The sequence below is a fragment of the Pezoporus flaviventris genome, unplaced genomic scaffold (genome assembly GCF_033815535.1).
Source record: "Pezoporus flaviventris isolate CSIRO_AGI_PZ_B2104156 unplaced genomic scaffold, CSIRO_AGI_Pfla_v1 ptg000001l, whole genome shotgun sequence".
NCBI classification, from domain to species: domain Eukaryota; kingdom Metazoa; phylum Chordata; class Aves; order Psittaciformes; family Psittacidae; genus Pezoporus; species Pezoporus flaviventris.
This window is the reverse complement of record NW_026892549.1, coordinates 17,206,140-17,225,164: the sequence shown is the minus strand read 5'-3', so window position 1 is coordinate 17,225,164 and position 19,025 is coordinate 17,206,140. Positions and strand designations below refer to the sequence as shown.

Genomic DNA, 19,025 nt, shown 5'->3' with positions numbered 1-19,025 from the left:
TCTTGCTGTTGAACTGCAGCTGCTATCACATGGGCTTAAACACATGCTTTAAGTGCTGCAAAATCATGGCCCAGTTGTCAGTAGGAGGCTTGAACAGAAACACATGTGGTAAAACCATGCCCCATCAGGAGCATGTTTCACCATGGGAATGTTACCGTGACCTGAAGATGAACATCCCACCTGTACAAGCATCCTACTGCCCCAATAGAGGGGGCTGCTCCCAGGAACAGCGAGGAGTTATGCCACTCATTTTAGAAGAGTGAGATCTAGGGGAGCCTTCAACCTGTCGTGATGGCACTAAAGGTAGTGAAGTGCTTTGAGGTGGGTGTTCAAGGCTCTCTGGACCGGGGAGGTATAAGGAGAAGGCACATGCCTGAGGTGCAGATGGGAATTTCAGGAAGTGTATCCTTCACTGAAGTCAGGCAAGAAGATTTCTAGTTCATCCCATTGAAAAAAATAGATTAAAAATAATTTATTCAGCTAGGTAAGGGATAGAGGGTTGGGGAGGGAAAAGGAATCACACAGCAACAAAATATTCAGCTGGGGAAGGCACTGTACTTTGGTCATGTGAAGAAACGTTTCACAAGAGCTGGGACCTGTCAAAGAGCAGAGAGAAGCTGGCTTGCTTTCAGACAAAACAAACAGAGGAAAAACTGGCCATCTCCACTACCATGATGGAAATACCAATTCAAGGGTCCTGTGCTCTAAGCCTCCATACTTACTGTGGTACCATACCATTCAGGTACTTGGGGAACAGAGCAGCTGAGCCTAAGCTCTAGAAACATTCCATCCATTATTTCCCCGAGCAACACACCAAGCTGCACAGCCTCAGCTTTACTTAGTGTTTCCTACAGAGAAAAAAACTGGGTTTTTTTCTGTGTTGTGATTAATATGTAAAACTCCTAATTAGTGATGGGTCTCATAGCAGAATGCATAAGTAATTCTTTTGTATTTGATAACAGGGTGCATTTGAGGGGCTCTACGCCTAATTATTACACACCAATTTCCGTAAAGGGTGGACAGCCCTGCTTTCTTGAGAGTATCTGATAGAAGCACTGAACTACATGGAAAAAAACTTGGAACGGACAAGGGAAATAATTCAGATTGGTGATAATTCTTTACCTTTACCAAGGAAATAGAAATGGTAGTGACCAAGAAACATATTGCACTCCAATGTGTCCATTTGGTGGGGCTGGGAAAGAGACAGTCCTTCCTTCAGTAACACCCATGTATACAGGCAGAGTGTTTTGATGGAAGAACATCAATGCTGTAATAACTGTGATTATTAAAGTCTGATGAGAGAAGGAGACCTATAAGAGCATCTCCATGCTCCCTGAGCCCGAGAGCTGCACCATCTTCTTAAGCTGCAAAACCATCCAGTGCCCAGTTCAATTGCACAAATTTAATGCCCAATGCAATTGACAAAAAGGAAGAAAAAGAAGGCAGGAAGGAGATCATGTGTAGTGCAGATAGCATGTGACCCTCCTGGACCTCCTGGGTGAGAGTCTCAGGGTGCAATTGCTGGTCCTTGTAGATCCTGGAAGAGATTAGGTTTTTCAGGAGGGGGTTTGGAGAGAAAAAGTTTGTGTATTGGGGAGGGCCAGGCAGACTGGTGTAATCCTACTAGAAATGACTGTGAAGAACGTATGCTTTCATTTAATGCAAGACACTTTGTAGATTATAATTGGATAGCTAATTGGGAAAGGATGATAATTGTTTATGAGAGGGAGGGATTAAGTAATTATTCAAAGCTGTTTTAAAAGACTTATAAATACTCCTTGACAAAGGCCTGGGAGGAACCAAAACATTGGCTCAATCATTTCCTCACCTCTCCAGAATTAGTGTTTATGCCTGTGTGATAAATCAGTAGTAAGGTGCAGTGCACTGCTGAGTGTTCATGAGTGCTGTGGGGTGGAATGACAAGGGGATGCCACACACTATGGTACCTGTGCGCAGCCCGGCATTCCCGTCCACTTCTCCCAGCTGTTGGGAACACAGTGGAAAAGCCTGGACACGGCAATTTGTGTGGGGATGTACAAAAGCATGCATGTGCATACACAAAACCGTGCACAAAAGCTTCTAAAAAGCAGTTCAAAACAGGGTTTAATCCAAAAGGCACTGCCAGCACACCTTTGGCAGCATGTGTGTCCTATGGAAATGCACGCATGAGCACACCAGCACCAGCCTTTCTACAATTATATTGGTTTCTTTTACTTTAAAGATCGAACATTGATATCAATTATTTAAAATTCTGGACTGTCAAAATGTATGTGAATAAACAAATCTGAGCAGGCAAACAACACTCACGTATACCAAATATTTCTTCTCTTCAGCATGCCTCTCCAGAAAAGCCTGAACGTGTATCTAAAATAATTAGATTTTGTTCAGTAATCAAACTCAATCAGATGGATTCTCTGTGAACTACTTTTATACCCACAATGAGGAATGTGTGTCGTTCTCTGTGCATTTGCATATTTTTCCATAAACCTAAAACCAATCAATTTTGAAGAGTTATGATAATATAAAGAATCTGAGGCAATTACGTGTCTTTTAAACAGGGATTCAAAATGCATTCCACTGACAGTATTCATGTAGTAAAACAGTCAAAACTTCCTTAACCCTTTTAGTGACATCTCCATCAGGGCACAGTGACTGATGCCTGAGATGTCACTGGTGGCAGGAGCTGATGGCTGGAGGCACAGGCAGAGGCTGTTAATTCCCCCTGGTCATTAACAGCCCTGGCACAGCCCGTGGCAGGTGCTATTCTGGCCCTGACCTGGCTCAAACGTGGAGCTCGCATTACACAGCGTGGAGCAGCACTGCCGGGGAACCCATCCCTGGGGCCAGTAAGTAAATTAACAGTGCCATATTTTCCTCAGTGATTATGCCAAATACCACATCAGCCACCAGGCTTGAATGCAGACTTCTTGGGGATTTCATTTTCATAAACAGGGAGGAATTATGCAAAGTGCTATAGGTAGGGCTTAGAAATGTTTTTTTTAACATCCATTTGGTGGAAATGACTTTTTAATGATTTTTCTCTGTGGTTATGCCTGGCCACAGCAGCCTTTTCCATGTTTATTAAGTAGTCCAGACTTTGCCTTTCGCATTGTTAATGCTTTGATCCAGAGAAGGCAGAGCATCTCTGGCAGCCTGAGCGTGGGGTTTCCAATGAGCATCCTAAGCTGTACATCCTTGTCTAACAAGCTTCACTTCAGAGTAGAGCTGGCCTCCAAACCTTGGCTAAGCATGCATAAAAAGTTAATTATTTTTGGTGTACTTGTGGCCCTCATTTACTTTTAGGAGCCAGGAACGCATGCCATTCTGCAGAGCCCATGCCCAAAGGATGGGGCAGCTCCAGAGCATTTTGCCATGCCTGAAATATTCAATTTTTTAAAATAAATTCCCTTTATAAAAGTCATAAGAAACTGAAATATTTTATCAGTGAAACTTTTTCATGACAATGCAGTGTTCCATGGAACCAAATCACCTGTGCCATTGCAGAGACATTTCACAACTCTTCATTTTGGGGTTTTGTTTTCAACAAGAAGGTATTGCATTGTGTTTAGAGAACTTCTCACTGAAAAAAAAAGAATTCTGAAAACAACTAAAAGGGTTTAGTTTTAACAAAATATGCAGGATCTGGGGCTGATGGCAGGACAAAATAAGCACAGTGAACAGAACACTGAAAAGACCGACCCACTGCCAGTCACTGTGGTGAAAGGATGGAGAACTGAGACCCATCCCATAGTAGTGAAGGCAAGAAGTCCTAAAATGGTTTCAAACATAACCCAAAGGCTACTGAAACCAACAGCACTTGAAAAACCTCCAAGGAGTACATTTTGGACTGCTTTAACTTCTAAGTTCCATCTTCCCATCAGTTACAGTATCACAGTATGCTAGAGATTGGAAGGGACCTCAAAAGATCATCTAGTCCAATCCCCCTGCCAGAGCAGGAACACCTAAATAAGGTTACACAGGAATGTGTCCAGGCGGGTTTTGAATGTCTCCAGGGAAGGAGACTCCACAACCTCCCTGGGCAGCCTGTTCCAGTGTTCCGTCACCCTCACTGAGAAGAAGTTTCTTCTCAAGTTTAAGGGGAACCTCTTGTGTTCCAGTTTGTACCCATTACCCCTTGTCCTATCATTGTTTGCCACTGAGTAGAGCCTGGCTCCATCCTTGTGACACTCCCCATTTATATATTTATATACACTAATAAGGTCACCCCTCAGTCTCCTCTTCTCTAAACTATAGAGACCCAGCTCCCTCAGTCTTTCCTCATAAGGGAGATGCTCCACTCCCTTAATCATCTTAGTTGCCCAGTGCTGGACTCTCTCCAGCAGGTCCCTGTCCTTCTTGAACTGAAGTTCTTAAGACAAAACTGAACCCTTTCTCTTTCTTGGCAGGGACTGGTTCTTCATTCTTGTATTTTGTATTTTAATACATTTAATGTATTTTAATACATTTCAGCAGTCTCTATAGACAGCCTGTGGCAAAATCTATCGATGGGACATGCCATGGCTTTGGCTTAAACAAACTTTGAGGTTGATCTGAGTCTTTTATTGATAATAGGAAAAGTATTCTTATGTATTTCTTGAATGGTGGCAGATGGCACCTGAATTCAATGTTGACCCACACAGCTTTTTTCTTTTTTAACTAGCAAAACCCCTTTGACTTCAGAGTGCTCCTAATATTAGAAGTTTAAAATAAGGAGCATGCTTTTTACTGGTTACAGACTGCAGTGCAACTTTTACAAATAGTCTGTATTTTTAAAAGTATGACCCAACCAGTGTTCCTTCAAAGTGGTGGATTGGATTGGTGTCCATTAATAACTTTGGTATTATGTTCCTTTTTACAGTTTTTGAGGGGTTTGGCAGATGGTTGTGAAGGATGTATTTATACTGTGTGGGTCTTTGTAGTTTTTAGTTTATACTACAGACAACACTTCTGGGATTTATTTAAATGTACAAAGAAATTATTTAGTGAAAAGGAAGACCTTATGGGTTATTATTTGGAGAGGAAAACAAGCAAGAAACAAAAACAAAACTTTATGGGGATTTTTAAAAACCTGCTCAAATTTCATGTTTTTCCCTGTTAGTGACAACTGTGCCAGCAGTGGACAGAGCAGCTCTCTTGGGTACATAGAAGACCCAAACCACTGACTCTTGCTGGGCCAGAGGAAGAGAGTGTGTTCCTGCCTGTGCTTTTCCAAGCTCTATGCCTTTGCAATAGCAAACTCTTTATTAATTGTAAAGCATTAAAGAAGTATTTCAGTGCATAAATAAACAAACTCAGAGGATGCTGTTTTGGTTGTTTACATAGAGAAGACATTGAGTTCATCCTTTCATGAAGAGGGACATTCCTCCCAGGGACAGCATCACCAGCCTTTGCCGTCGAAGAACAGGAAGAAATGCAGAAAGCCCCATAATGAGGAGTTACTCTGCATTTTTAACTCAGTCTAAGGTTAACACCAACATTTATAAAGAAACTACAACAACCTTAGTGGCAAGAATTAAAATACAGCTGCCAATTCCCCATCTGTATCTGCGTACATAACATGCGTCAGCTGAAAGACTTGCACATATCCGAGGAACAGGCTCTTTCAGGAAAAAACAGGTGGAGAAAGAAGATATCTACAGTATGCCTGGCAGGGAGGAGCGCAAGTTTGCTCAGAATATATTGGAGACCCAGATTTGGAGGAGGTCACGCTTGTGAAAATATTACCACTGTAATATTGCCAAGGTCATGTCTGAAGGCAGGTTTGGACTGTGCAGGAGCCAGCCAAATCCAGCATGTTAAACATGTGCAGGAGAGCACACCTGGAGCACGATTCTTTTCCACTGCCTTCTCTTCATTTTCACCCTGGAGCTAAATGCTGTCAATGTGCACTTGCTACCCAGAAAGCCAACCGTATCCTAGGCTGCATCACCAGCAGTGTGACCAGAAGGTCACAGGAGTGATCTCTCCCCCTCTACTCTGCTCTGGTGAGACCCCACTTCAGTGCTGTGTCCAGCCCTGGGGCCCCAATGTAGGAAGGACATGGACCTGTTGGAACAAGTCCAGAGGAGGCCACAGAGATGCTCTGAGGGCTGGAGCACCTCTCCTATAGAGACAGGCTGAGAGAACTGGGCTCGTTCAGCCTGGAGAAGAGAAGGCTCCAGGGAAACCTTAGAGCAGCTTCCAGTGCCTAAAGGGGCTACAACAAAGCTGGAGAGGGGCTTTTTGCAAGGGCAGGGAGAGACAGGACAAGGGGGAATGGGTTTAAACTGACAGATGGTAGATTTAGATAAGATATTAGTAAGAAATTCTTTACTGTGAGGGGGGTGTGACACTGGCACAGGTTGCCTAGAGAAACTATTAAACAAATGCAATTTCATTAAAGTTTAATTTTGGCCTTAGCTTTTGGTCTGCATGTTGGTGGATCTAGCACTGCAGGCAAGAGAGCTATGGCTCACTCCCACCTTCTCTGTGAACTTCAAAGGGAGCAGAAGAGGAGGGATACGTCATTTGCAAGGTTGGTATCTGGAGAGCATAGGAAAACACAGGGCTGGAGACAGGAGGAGAAAACAGACACTAGTAAAAGTGTTTTCCAGATCATGTTATTGGGGATAAAGATTGCACTGGCAAAAGCTTTGTAAACAACCCAGAAAACAATATCCCAGTGATACTGCCTTTCCGAGCTGCAGTGATGCACTGATCCAGAACACAGGAGGAACAGGAATTAGCTATATTTTATCAGCACTGATTCTTTCAGGTGTAACCTGTGCTCCTATCTGGGTAGGAAGTAGGAGGCGGAGCTGAGGGAGAGGAGGGAAAGGGCAACCGCCACAATTGCTTGTGAGACCCAGGGACATGGCAACGTTCACTACACACCCTCAATTCATGTAAATTCATATTTATTTGCCTTGTCGTTCTTCTGAAAGGCAGAGAAATCCATTCTGCATTTCTGTCATTTGTTTTCCTACCAGAATATGTTTCATAAACATTTTCAGTGTCCTCTCCCTTTGCAAATGAGTAATGGGGGAAAGTAACTTTGGAAATGACATTGCAATGTAATCATCCATATTGTGTATTGTGGTTAAAATTGATTAAAATAATATTGAAACTCCCCCAAGGGATTATGCAATTATAAGTCAAGTCCCAAATGGAAAAGGTTTTTGAGAACTTGGCAGACGTCTTAATGAAAATGAAGCATTATAGTAATATATTAGCGCTATTTGTATATTATTGACAGCAAGATCACTAAACTGTATAAATTACTGTCCAGAAGAATGGCTGAATTGTTTTTCTTTCAGGAAATTTTTAATCAAATATAATTTCAGAAAAATAATTGTTTAATTTTGGCCTTAGCTTTTGATCTGCACATTGATGGATCAATTATTAAACTGAGTTTTAGCCACTCATTTGCTTTGAAAGTTGACAGTTTAAATATTTGATTTTACACCCATTTTGTTTTATTACAAAATAAATTCTGGCTAATGCCATAGACTATTACTTGCAGCTTTGCAATAAAAGCTAGTAGAAGGCTCCCAACTTTTGTTTGTTTGCCATAACAAAGCCACTCTCCTGGCACAGTTTTTCCTGAAGGCTATCGTGGAGCAAGAAGTGGGGATGCTAAGGAGGGCAGGTTGGCTCCCCTTAGGAAGGAAGGTAATTGCCTTCCACTTGGGGAGTTTTGAACCCTTTAAAGTCTGCCTCATTATGCATTGGCTTAAAAGGGCTTGGGAATTGTTGGTTGTTTTTCTTTTGCCCTGCACAAAGGGCCCTGTATAAATACCAGTAAATACAGTAAATTTATATCAGTAGATTTATTCCAATACAGGAATTTCTGTTTCAGTGATTAAGAAATAAACTGCTTGCCTGTAACCACACAATATTTTAATCTTTAATTTTAAAAATATGCTGTATTTTAATATCTTTTTTTAAACAGATACCAGTTTTTATGAAGCACTACATGAGTTGCTGATGGATAAATCACCCAAGCATGGTTAAAGAGACCCTAATCTCCAGATGGTACCAGATCCATTTAATTGTATCCTCTGACCTCATCTCACCTGAGCCTGCATTAAAATCATAATACAGTTCAAGTGTAAAAATGATATAGTGTTTATTCGTCCTGTTTATAGGGGGGCAAACACACAGTTAAATTCATATGTCGAAAATTAGTGTAGTCATTTGAAAAGGTTGAGTTAGATCAAACTGACTTTCATCATTTTATTTGCCCTTTTTTATTTAAATGGCTCTATTGCTATAGTTCGACATCTTTAAATGATGGAGGATGCTGAGAAAGAGGTGAAGCGGGTTTCTGGGCACGTTGAAGGCAGATTCTTGCATTAGCCATGGGGCCACATCCAGCCTCAGGGAAGGGGGATGGAGCACTTGGTCTCATTTTTAATTTGCACCATGCATAACAAGAGAAGTTCGTGTGCATTGCAAATCCACTGCAAATGTGTTAATATTTTCAAATGCCCAAAGCTTCCCTCTGTGGTCTCATTTTCACTACTCTAGCACATGGGCATGCCCCTTCCCACCTGCATGCCCCACAGAAGAAGTGCTTTGTCCTCCTGATAACTATTTCTTTGGGTGATCACTGGCCCCTGCCTCAGCCATTCATCTCACACCCTTGCTGATATCCCCTAAACCAGGTATTTTTGCAGCAGGTGGTCAAGCTTTGAGGACTTGTGATCTTGGGAGTAATTAACTATCCATGTTCACCCTGTAGTTACACACAAATGAGATTACGTGAAACATGTATTGACTTGTGCACTGACCTGGCAGCTTCTCTTGGTCACACAAGAGCAAAATACTTCACTGTGGTAGTGCTCTGCAAAGGGGACAAACCCACGCCTGAGCCCAAGGGGGAACAGAGGAGAGGCAGGAGAGGAACACAGACAAATAACCTAAATTATTACAAATGCATTGGCAGAGCCAGGTTAGCAGTTTTACTGTGGATATACTAGATTATGGAGAGAATTGAATAATTTATCCAGCAATTTTCACATAATCAATATTATTAAAAATGAAGACATGAAAAAAGAGGTTAGTTATAGTGGAGAATATATATAGGCCATGAATAAATGTATTAGGCAGTAAGAGTAGTGAATGTTTTAGTAGGTTTAAACTAGATTAAAAAAACCTGTATTTGATTTCAACTAAGTCCTAAAATATCTGCTGAGAAAAAAAACCACAGCTTATGATTGGCAAAGCCAGAATAGCTATGTGTGTGTAAGCCAGAGGCATTGCTTGAAGTGGGGAGGGTGCTCTTTGTCACCATACTTACACTGCCATGCGCAGCATGCCGGGAGTGTGCCCTATGGCCCTGTGTGCCAGCAGCACCGGCAGTGGTGTAGGGATAAGAGGGCCCCATCCACTTGTCTGCATAAGCCCCATGCCACCCTGCATGCATGCTGGGGCCATACGCTAACTTCCCAGGATCCTGGTGGCTGTCATGCTGAGCATGCAGGATGGACTGGGACAAGGAGCAAGACAAGGCAGCCCTGCCTGCCAGGTTTTAGTGCTGGCCGATGCCTCTCAGATGCAAACTTTGGGAATGCTGGGTGCATTGTATACAATGGGATGCACTCATCTGAACAGCTCCACTTTGCGACAAGAGCTCCTACAGAGTCCATACAGAATATCCATCTCTCCACCCACGCACCCCAGTAGAGCTGACTGGGCAGAGGCAAGGGCAGCACTGGTGCAAGTCCTGCCTGCCAGCGTGGATGGCAGCAGTGGCTGAGACCCTTAGTGTGGTGGGGACCAGGGGTACAGCCATGGTGGTGGAGCCCTCCGCTGCCAGCCTTGAGCGACGGTAGGGAGGGGATTTGGCCCAGTGCAGAGGTTATCTAAATGGCAGGAGAGGTCCACAGTGCAGACACAGGAGTGTTTATTTTTGTTTCCTATTGAGTTCCTTTTTATCTCTTGTCCTTATGGTTATCTTTTCTCCCCCCTTCGCGTGCTTTGGCAGGGAAGCCGAATACTGATGAGGCATAAGCTGGTAAAGTCCCAAGCATTTCCAGGCAGTAGGTTTGGGAATGAGAGGTTAGTCTGACTAATTAGCCTGGAGGATTTTTGCTCCCCGGGCGTGCAGGTCGGGGTATTACAATAAAAGCCTCTCTGCATCCGGCAGCTTTTGTGCCACGGGCATGGGTGGCTGCAAGCAGCACTGGCTCCAGTTCGGCAGCCCACAGCCATGACAGCAGGCCCAGGGCCAGGATAGGTCCCACAAGCTGGGGTGCCTGTCTCCTCCAGAAACTGTAAATAATGACCACAGCAAGGCTTTGGAAGTCGCGTTATGTACATGCCTAAGGCATGGAGAGAGAGGAAAAACACCACAGGCATTTTTATGGTCCAATTTTTAGAATAATTTGTTTTAAGAAGAAAGAGAATAGATGTATGTCTGGGAGAGCTGGCTTGCAAGTGGTGACGTTCAGCTCCCACATGGTGCTGAATAGGGACTATTTCTGGGAATGGAGAACCATGGCAGGATGTTTTAGCTCATGGCTCTGTCAGCATGGATGGGACGGGCACTGTGGCAATGCTGTGGAGGAGCGAGACCATGGACAGGGTGCAAAGAGGACAGGAGGGGAAACCTGAGAAGCGAACAGCACCAAAGACATCTGCGCTGTGCTATATAGATGTGTGTGTGTATATATGTATATATATAAAAGTATACAAAACCACTATTTCCCTTTTTTTTTATTTTGATTGTAGAGGAACCAACCTGGCAGCTCTTTCAGTTAGTTGTGATTTACTAGCAGAATGGTCATGAAAAAAGCTGAAAATCTGATTTTGAAAGCTTTTTCTGTTTGCAGCCTCTTGCTTGCTCTGGTTTGGTTGTATTTCTTTAAAATAATTTAAACTACATATCCTTATGTTCCTAAAATACGGCCATAAGAAAAATTCTGAAGGCTAGCATCTTTCAGAAGAGTCCTGCACCCATTTAAATGTTATTCTGGTGTACTGAACTGAGCCTGACAGGTTTTGGCAGTGCTGAGTGAAGGAATGCTGTTGGTTTTGTGAGCTGCAGAGCCTCAACCCTGGCTCCAGCCCTCCCAGCCCTGGCAGTCTCTGAGGTTCTCCACCTGCAGGGCAGTTGGAGATAACGTGTAACTGAGGGACCTCACCAGAACTTGCCAGTGGATCCTTCCCTCATGACAATGGAGCAACCACCACCTAGAGAGATCTCCTCTTCCACAACCACATACTCACAAGACCACCTGGAAAAAGCGAAACATTTGCTGCAGCACTCTCTGTTCCCTTGGGGATGATGCTTTTGGTGACCGACAGCCCAGCCAGCACCGTGGCCCCTCAGCAACAGCTGAACAACGGCCCCAAGGGAGATGATTGACATCTCCTAGTGATTTACAAACTTCTGACCATCCATCCTCAGAAATAGAAATACCTGCTGTTCCCTGATCCCAATGGCTCAGTGAGTCCAGTTTTGAGGAGAGTTTCAATTTTATTTCCTTTTGGCCGGGACAGCAGCTCACAGATGAGAGCCTCCTCGTCAAATGCTATTGTAGAGGAGATATGCTGTTCCACTGCCTCCTACCACCTCCCAGCCAGACTCAGGGTCAATACAGACAAATGCCAGTGACCCTCTCTTTTGAACAAGAAAATGCTATTTGTAGACATTGTCATTTTCCTTTTCCTCTGCTGTTCATGTCAAATTAAGAGACGTCATGTGACTGTGATTACCCTAGTCTTCATTTCAAGCAAAAGACAGAAGTGTTTGGACCAGCTGGAGAGCACACTGGGGGCACAAAAGACCAAAATCTTCTTCCCACTGAGACAGAGGGTCTACTGACAGCTCCAAAAATGGTGGTAGCCTTGATTCCTGCCAGCAGAGCTGGCCAGTACCAGTTGTTATATATGGGTCCTGTCCCAGCTCCATCCCATGCCATCCCGCTGGGGTTCCATTACCCTGCCTGGCACTAGAGAAAAAGACACAGAAGAGAAGACCTGGGTTTCCCACAGGAGGACTGGTGCATTACCCTGACACAGGGCTGAGGTTTTGGCTTTCACTCACAGGTAAAGAGCAGGCTTATTTTTTAAATACTGAAATTTAGGATAGAGAAATAAAATCAGTGAGTGGTTACTGGTGACAAAAGCTCACATAGTAGCAGCATGTGCCCCTTACCATTCACAAAACATATGTTAATTGGAGGTAAATATCTATCCTTGCTGAGCCTTGCAAAGTCAGATCTGGCTTATAAATAGGAAAAAGTGGGTCAGATGCTATAAGTGGTTTGCAGAGTGTGTGAGAATCACCATGGACACTGGGAATGTCTAAATAGAGGGTGCTGGGGGAGATATGGCAACACTGGGACTCTCCCAGCCCTCAGGCACAGGGCATCCTGAGGCTTTGGCCAAGCCCTGGCATGGGCATCACTGAAGGGTGGCTGGGTTCCCACCATCAGGACAGACTCCAGTGGCTGTCACCACCCTCCAAAACCCCCAAAATACTTGCTGTATGGAGCTGGGTTGGCTGAAAAGATCCGGATTAGCTGAAAAGCACTCTAAATTGCCTGTATCCTACTGCTGGGTTTGTACCGCCCCGTGCTGCTACTCCAGCACCTCAGATAGGACGACTTTTTGGTCTAATGGTGCTCTTGTTCGGGGCTGCTTCTTCACATCTGGTCGCCAAAGAGTCACTCTGTCACCCTGCAGCCTGCTAATGAGATCCCCCATTTAATTAATACCATAAGAATTTTAATTCTGACTGAATCAATTTAACGTGATGTGATTTTGTCAGCTCTATTCCCCAAGTAAAAAGTGAGCCTGATGCTTATTACATACATCATTTCACGGGCTCTGCATTCCCTGCTGACTTAAACAAATTCTAATTAAGACTAATTAAAGCATCATTTATGAAAGCGCTTGTGATAGCTATGCAAACATTCTGGGTGGGTATGCTTTGCATAATAATTATCCTAGTTAATATTAAGGCTAGGTCCTTGGCAATTAGGTCTTTGAAACAGAGTTATTCTGAATTTAGTCCTTTTCAGTGTTAGCAATTAATAACAAAAAAATAATGTGCTAAATTTATGTGGTGACTTCATTAACCGGATAAATTTAGAAGTAGTACTATTGTTTGCATTTTTAAGTGTAAAGATAATTTTTAAGCCAGGTAGCATTCATTAAGCCAGAGGAACGGGGTTTGAATAGTGGGTCTTGAGACCATGCTGCCACCCCGCAGTAAGGACAGGAGACTGTGTGTTATGCCCAGGCAGTTAAATTTGGGAATGCCCCATCCCTCCCTAGACATCCTTGCCTCTAAAGTCCGGCTACAAAGCAGGACCTGGCAGTTGTAAAACATTTTTAAACAAAAATTGAGTTCAGTTTGGTTCAGTCTGTTTTCCTGAGTAAGGTTTGAGAGATTTTCAGATTCCTGTAACATATGATGAAGTCTGGGAGCAGAGCACAGGAGAGCTGGAAAGAATGCTAACTCTGTTGCTGTTGGGTCCCTACTGACCAAGTGAACATTTCCTTAGCTGCTGCTCAGTTCCCTAAAACCAAACGTCTTCCCAGCTTAGTAAAAGAATCTCGCTGTGTTCCTGGTGGGTATGCAGATACAATGCTGCCAACAGGCAGGGTGGCACAGTGTCCTGTGTGATTCCCAGGTTATTCTACTTTTTGCTCTTTTAAAGGAGATTGGCCTTTGGGGTATACAACAGCTCTGTTCTCTAAACTCTTCCCAGGGGAAAAAAGTTAGAAGCTCTGCTTTGAACACAACAGTCTGGTGTGGACTGTGACTCTACATGCCTTCAGGAGATACTGCAGGACTCAAGGTGACACAAAAAAAAGGATTAAAAAACCCTTTCTTTCACTTTACTTGAGTGTTTGGCATTAGAAAATCACCAGCCAAACATGGATTTGAGTACCAAGTTCTTGTTTTCTACCAAGGGACTGAGTAGAAAGGCTCTTGCAGGCATTCTTGTCTTAGGTGACGTTTTTCAGTAGCCATTCCATACACTAAAACCTGTGCATCACTTCAAAGACATTATCGTCTTTTTGCTGACTGATGACAAAGTTTTGCCTGGCCTATACCTTTCTCTATCAAAATTAAGGTGACATTTGGTACATCAAACTGATTCCTAATGAGAAGGGTTTATGCTCCCTGAGGTCAACTATCACTTAGATAAGGCATCTTCCCAGGAAACCCCAGTGAGGTGGGTTAAGGATAGCAGTCTTCCTCTTTACCCCTATTTTCTTTAGACATTTTTTCTCTGTTCTTGGCTGTTATTTGTAATTTGAAGAAAAAAGTGCCTAAAAGCCACCTGGCTCAGCTGCGACACCTCTCTCTGGAGGCAGAAGGGCTTGGTCTGTGTGGTTGCTGCCCAGATAAGAACACAACTGTTCAGTATAGAATCATAGAATCATAGCTTGGAGAAGACCTTTAAGATCATCAAGTCCAGCCATTAACCAAGTCAAGCACTGCCAAGTCCACCACTAAACCTTGTGCCTAAGTGCCACCTCTACCCATCTTTTAAATGCCTCCAGGGATGGTGACTCTAATATTCAGCAGGGCAATCAAACTAGGAATACATACTGTATAAACAGAGGAATATATCAATTTATGTTAATTTTTTCTGGTTAATTTTTAACAGCTTTTTGCTATATTAGCTTTCTGGATTGTACTATATGACTTTACAGTATTATTGGATTGACAGGCAGCTGGCGCAATAATAAAACTGCTATTCCCTTATCTGCCGAGGGCTCAGGGAGGGATGAGTACAAGACAGATATCTACCCACTCACCATTTAACGTGTACCGCTCCTCACTGAACATGCAGATGGCATGGCGGTCCCAGATTTCATTTGAGTTAATCTAATCCCTCCACTGCTCCCACTAGAAAGGAGGGCATTAGCAGCCATATGTCAACCAGATTTGTCAGATTATTCATTACAATTAATTGCTGTTCTCACTTAAGGCCTTTAAGGCTGTGAATTGCTCTGAATTCTATTGCAAACACAAAATTATGAGTAAAAGACTTTACCCCTGTCATTCAAATTTCACGCTGACCTTTATCAGCTTTTGGCTTTTCCATGGGTGCTGGGCTGAAAGCTTTCTAACTGGGGCTCCATTTCTTCCTCACTACAGGTAAGCTGTCGGCCAGAGTCAGCACTACAGCTGCAAGACAAGAGGAAAACTCACCGGTCCCAGCAGACAGTATTTAACTGCCCACTAATAACGCATTAGGAGGGTAATGAAATGAGCTGGGTGTCATAATGACCCAATATACTAATTAAGCCTCTAAATACTGCAGCTTTTTAAGACATTTTCTGTCCTAGACAGACTTTGGGGAACTGCGTTTCTCTTTGCTTTGTTTCATTAGCCAAACTCTCTCACAAAGTTATTATAGACGATCGTTACAGATCAGCCAGGCTGCTGCTCCCACAGAAGGGTGCAGGGGTGCCAGCCTCTGCCTGCCTGTGCTGCCTGCACCATGGCCTGGCTCCAGGAGCCGCCCACTGAGGAGCACCACAGCATTGGCCAAAGAGCCTTGATCACCAAGAAGTGCCTGGCACCACAACTGCCCAGCGCAGCAGGCTGCCTTGGTCAGTGGTGTGTTTGAAACCTCCAACAGCACTTTTGGCAGATGCATCTGAAACCTTTGACATAAAACCTGTACAAAGGATCCCCTGCAGGGGATCAGATAGCAGTCTGGGTTTGCACATCTTGCTCACTTGTGTGCTGTGCTCCTGTTGGAGAAGAAAACCAAGGGCCATGTATGTGGTTACATTTTCCTTTGCTCTGCACAAAAATGACTCCAGCATTGGTGTTGATTGACCTGTGCTCTCCTGTCCCTCTGAGAGTCAGCCCCTTAAATATGGGCTCCTCACTTTCACTGCTTTGCTCAGTGCAATTTTCCAGGCTGAAGGGCCACTATTTAGTCAAAAACTAAAAGAAATGTAGTGAAGAACTTTGTGATCACTCTTAGGGGATGAGGAGCATCAGCACAGGTTGGAGGGAGGAGGGACAATTCCTCCACAATGGAGAGGGGACTGGTCCTACACCCTGGGGCTGTTCTTCAGCTGGAGAGATGGGTGGGCCTTGCTGGGAGCATGATCTGAGCCCCAGATGGGCTCAGGCTGTCTCCCCAGGCTGTCCCAGGTGGGAAAGGAAAGTGCCTCCAGGATTTCAGAAGAACCACCCTGAGACACCCTGGCATGTGCCTGCAGGAGCCCAGGCACCCTCCCAGGAAGCAGCAGGAATTTAGAGTCTAGGTGAAAAGAAAGGCTCCTGTTAACGTTTGCTCTGTTACATTTGGAGAAATCAGCTGAAAATTCTCTCCCTGTGCCAGCACCCACACCTGTAAACTGAACTGAAAACATGTTCCTTGCATGGCCCCCTCGGAAAAAAACATGGCCCCCTTGGAAAAAACTGTCCAATTGTTGTTGCAAAACAATGAATCCAAAGCGATTGGTGTGGACCCAGTGTTACGGGGTGTCCTGCTCTGCTGTGGAACTGACGACCCAACACTGCTGCCTGTCCCTGATGCTCCTCTGTCCAGCCCCACAATGCTGCTCTCACCTCTGCTGCCCAAGGCAAAGCAGCAAAAACCTCTAAAATATTGGAAAGAGGGGTATGTAACACAGAACTCCCAGCAAGGCTGGAGGATTGTCCACACTTATTTCACAGCTGTAACACTGTCAAAACCAGGTAGTTAGTGGCATCACATCTCCCGTTTAATGGACCTCTTGCTAGATGAACAAAAGCCGTCACTCTCCAGCTGAGAGTCCCCTTGTGTGCAGTTATGCCGGCTTCTAACTTTCCTCCAAGAAAAAAACTGCTTAATGAAGGGAACGTATTGCCCTCAATTTAACTTTTGAAAAGTTAAAAGCCTTGGCTGTGGGGGCTGCTGAGGCACAGAGGGGATGAGACCAGAGCCCATGGGAGCACGGTGGGAATGCAGGGATGCAGGGACAGGCAGATAGCTTCTGCATGGGGCAAAAGGCTGGGAAACACAGGCAGAGCCAAACTGTTTCTGATAAAATAGTAAGAGAGCTGGGTCAGCTCCAGGGTCGTGGACGCTGCTGGGGAGCGATGCTACCTGTGGGATGGGGACACACACCACTGGCTTCAGCTCTGCTATAGCTATTGTTATCATGCGTGCTATTCACAGCACACGGCTGGAATGGCCTCTAAAGATCCATTTCTGGTGGGCCAGCTAAAGAAAGGCATTAAAACACGAAAATTAAACCTCAGTGTGGGAAAGGTCCAAAAAGATAAGCTCATAATTAACTAATTTTCCCAGTGCTGTGCCCCAAGTTACCCTCACCAGCACCAGCACCTCCCTTTTGCTCACAGCAGCCCTTTAGGTGTGGTTTTGGAACCAGCGTCTGGGTGCTGCCTCTTCAGGCACCAGCCAGCCCTCCTCTGTGGCGCACGTGATGTGATGTCTACCAACTGGCACAGCCTTGCAGGCTGCTGGCTTCTCATGCTGTTGGTCATTTGCTTTAGCAACATGAAACGCTGTATGTCAGAAATCCTCCCTTTGAACATGCTGCTGCATCTAGGGGGGAATGCATTGCCATCTCACGTGGTACAGTTTAGCTTTTCTTACACTCTGAGGTAGACAGACATCAATATATATGCATATATTTATATATATAAACAGACATTTATGTATGTATAAATACATGTAAATGCCTGTGTGTGTGTGCATGTATATAAACACATTATATATATATAAAATATGTATTAATGAATAATTAGTGAATAGATAATCTTATGATATGTGAGTACTTTGTATTCCAGTCTACTCTCCATGTGAAGTGTTTGGATTCACAGTCTGTAATCTCACATCTCCTGCCAAAACATCAACCTGAATAATGTCTATTTACTTTTAAATCTTGCTGAGAGAGAGAATTTACAATTCATAGAAAGCGCTGCCTAGCATCTCATTGCATGATGCATGGGCCCAGGCAGGCACGTGGTTGCATACACTGACTGAAGGCAATATCACAGGGAAAGGCAGCCAGGAGAGGTGCTTGGGCTGCTGTGGAGGGAATTAATACCTCGGCAGTGAGGATGTGGGATACACATGAAGCCCCACTGCATGATCTGGTGAGATGGACATGGCGTGATGTGGACAAGGACAGACACTGGTGGCAGGTGTCCTGCTGGTGGCAAAAGCCTGATGCTCAGTGCAATATTGGCCAGCAGTCACTGTTATTAAACATACAATATCCCCACATGGAGTGATAGAAGAAATGATATAAAATTTCATATACCTAACATGGTGTATAAACAGGCTAAATCCCTATACATTTTAAACCTTCAGCAGTCTAAAGGTTAAAGCCTGTCAGCTGGATTTCACCGATTCCAGGAAGGAATGGAGAAGTCACGCCAACTCCTCATTGTATACCAGTGATCAAACATCTCCTCATTACACTTCAATATTGTTGCCTCTAAAGGTCACCATTGCTGAACATAATCACACAAAATCAAAACTGCAAACTTTATATATCATAGAGGTAGTAAATAGCTCGGAGGTTTATTTTCTGGTGCCTGAACAACATTCTGAGCCCATTTATAAATTCCTGGGTGCTATGGCATGAACTGAGCACATTCGCAGTGACTAACAAAAGGTTCAATTAAATCAATTTCCTGTAAAAAATATTAAAAATAATTTATTAGGTCACTACCAACTGGTCTAATCAAGCAATTGTTCCTTGGTAACTTTAATTTGCATAATTAAAAAAAGAAGAATTTTGATTATTTAAAAAAACAGCAGATTTTAAAGAACATGATTTCTAGGTCAGATTCCTTGAAACACTTCATCCTGGATGCAAAGAGGACCCCAGGATTTATTGAGAGGTTTCTAAGATGTGCTATAAATCCTGGATCACTCCATTATTTTCCTATTCACTGGTTTTACTCAGCATTCATTTAGCCTGTCTGCTGCCTCCCAAGCTGACAGCAGAGTGTGATCCCCAGCTCACAGGCAGGCTCTTCCACAGGGCCACCCCAGGAAACCATGTCCAGCTCTTTGACCTAAATGAAAGACCATGCA

At 44.0% G+C, this 19,025-nt stretch overlaps 1 protein-coding gene and 1 long non-coding RNA gene across 2 annotated transcripts in view; one reads left to right on the top strand and one right to left on the bottom strand.

The window, feature by feature from the left end:
* The window catches only part of KCNJ3 (potassium inwardly rectifying channel subfamily J member 3), a 650,962-nt gene that overhangs the window by 75,803 nt on the left and 556,134 nt on the right, over nt 1-19,025 (bottom strand). The gene's annotated exons all lie outside the window — the stretch shown is intronic.
* Nucleotides 6,401-8,099, top strand: LOC133283097 (uncharacterized). Its single transcript, XR_009747776.1, has 2 exons — nt 6,401-6,514; nt 7,931-8,099. It is a non-coding gene; the product is annotated as an uncharacterized LOC133283097 (long non-coding RNA).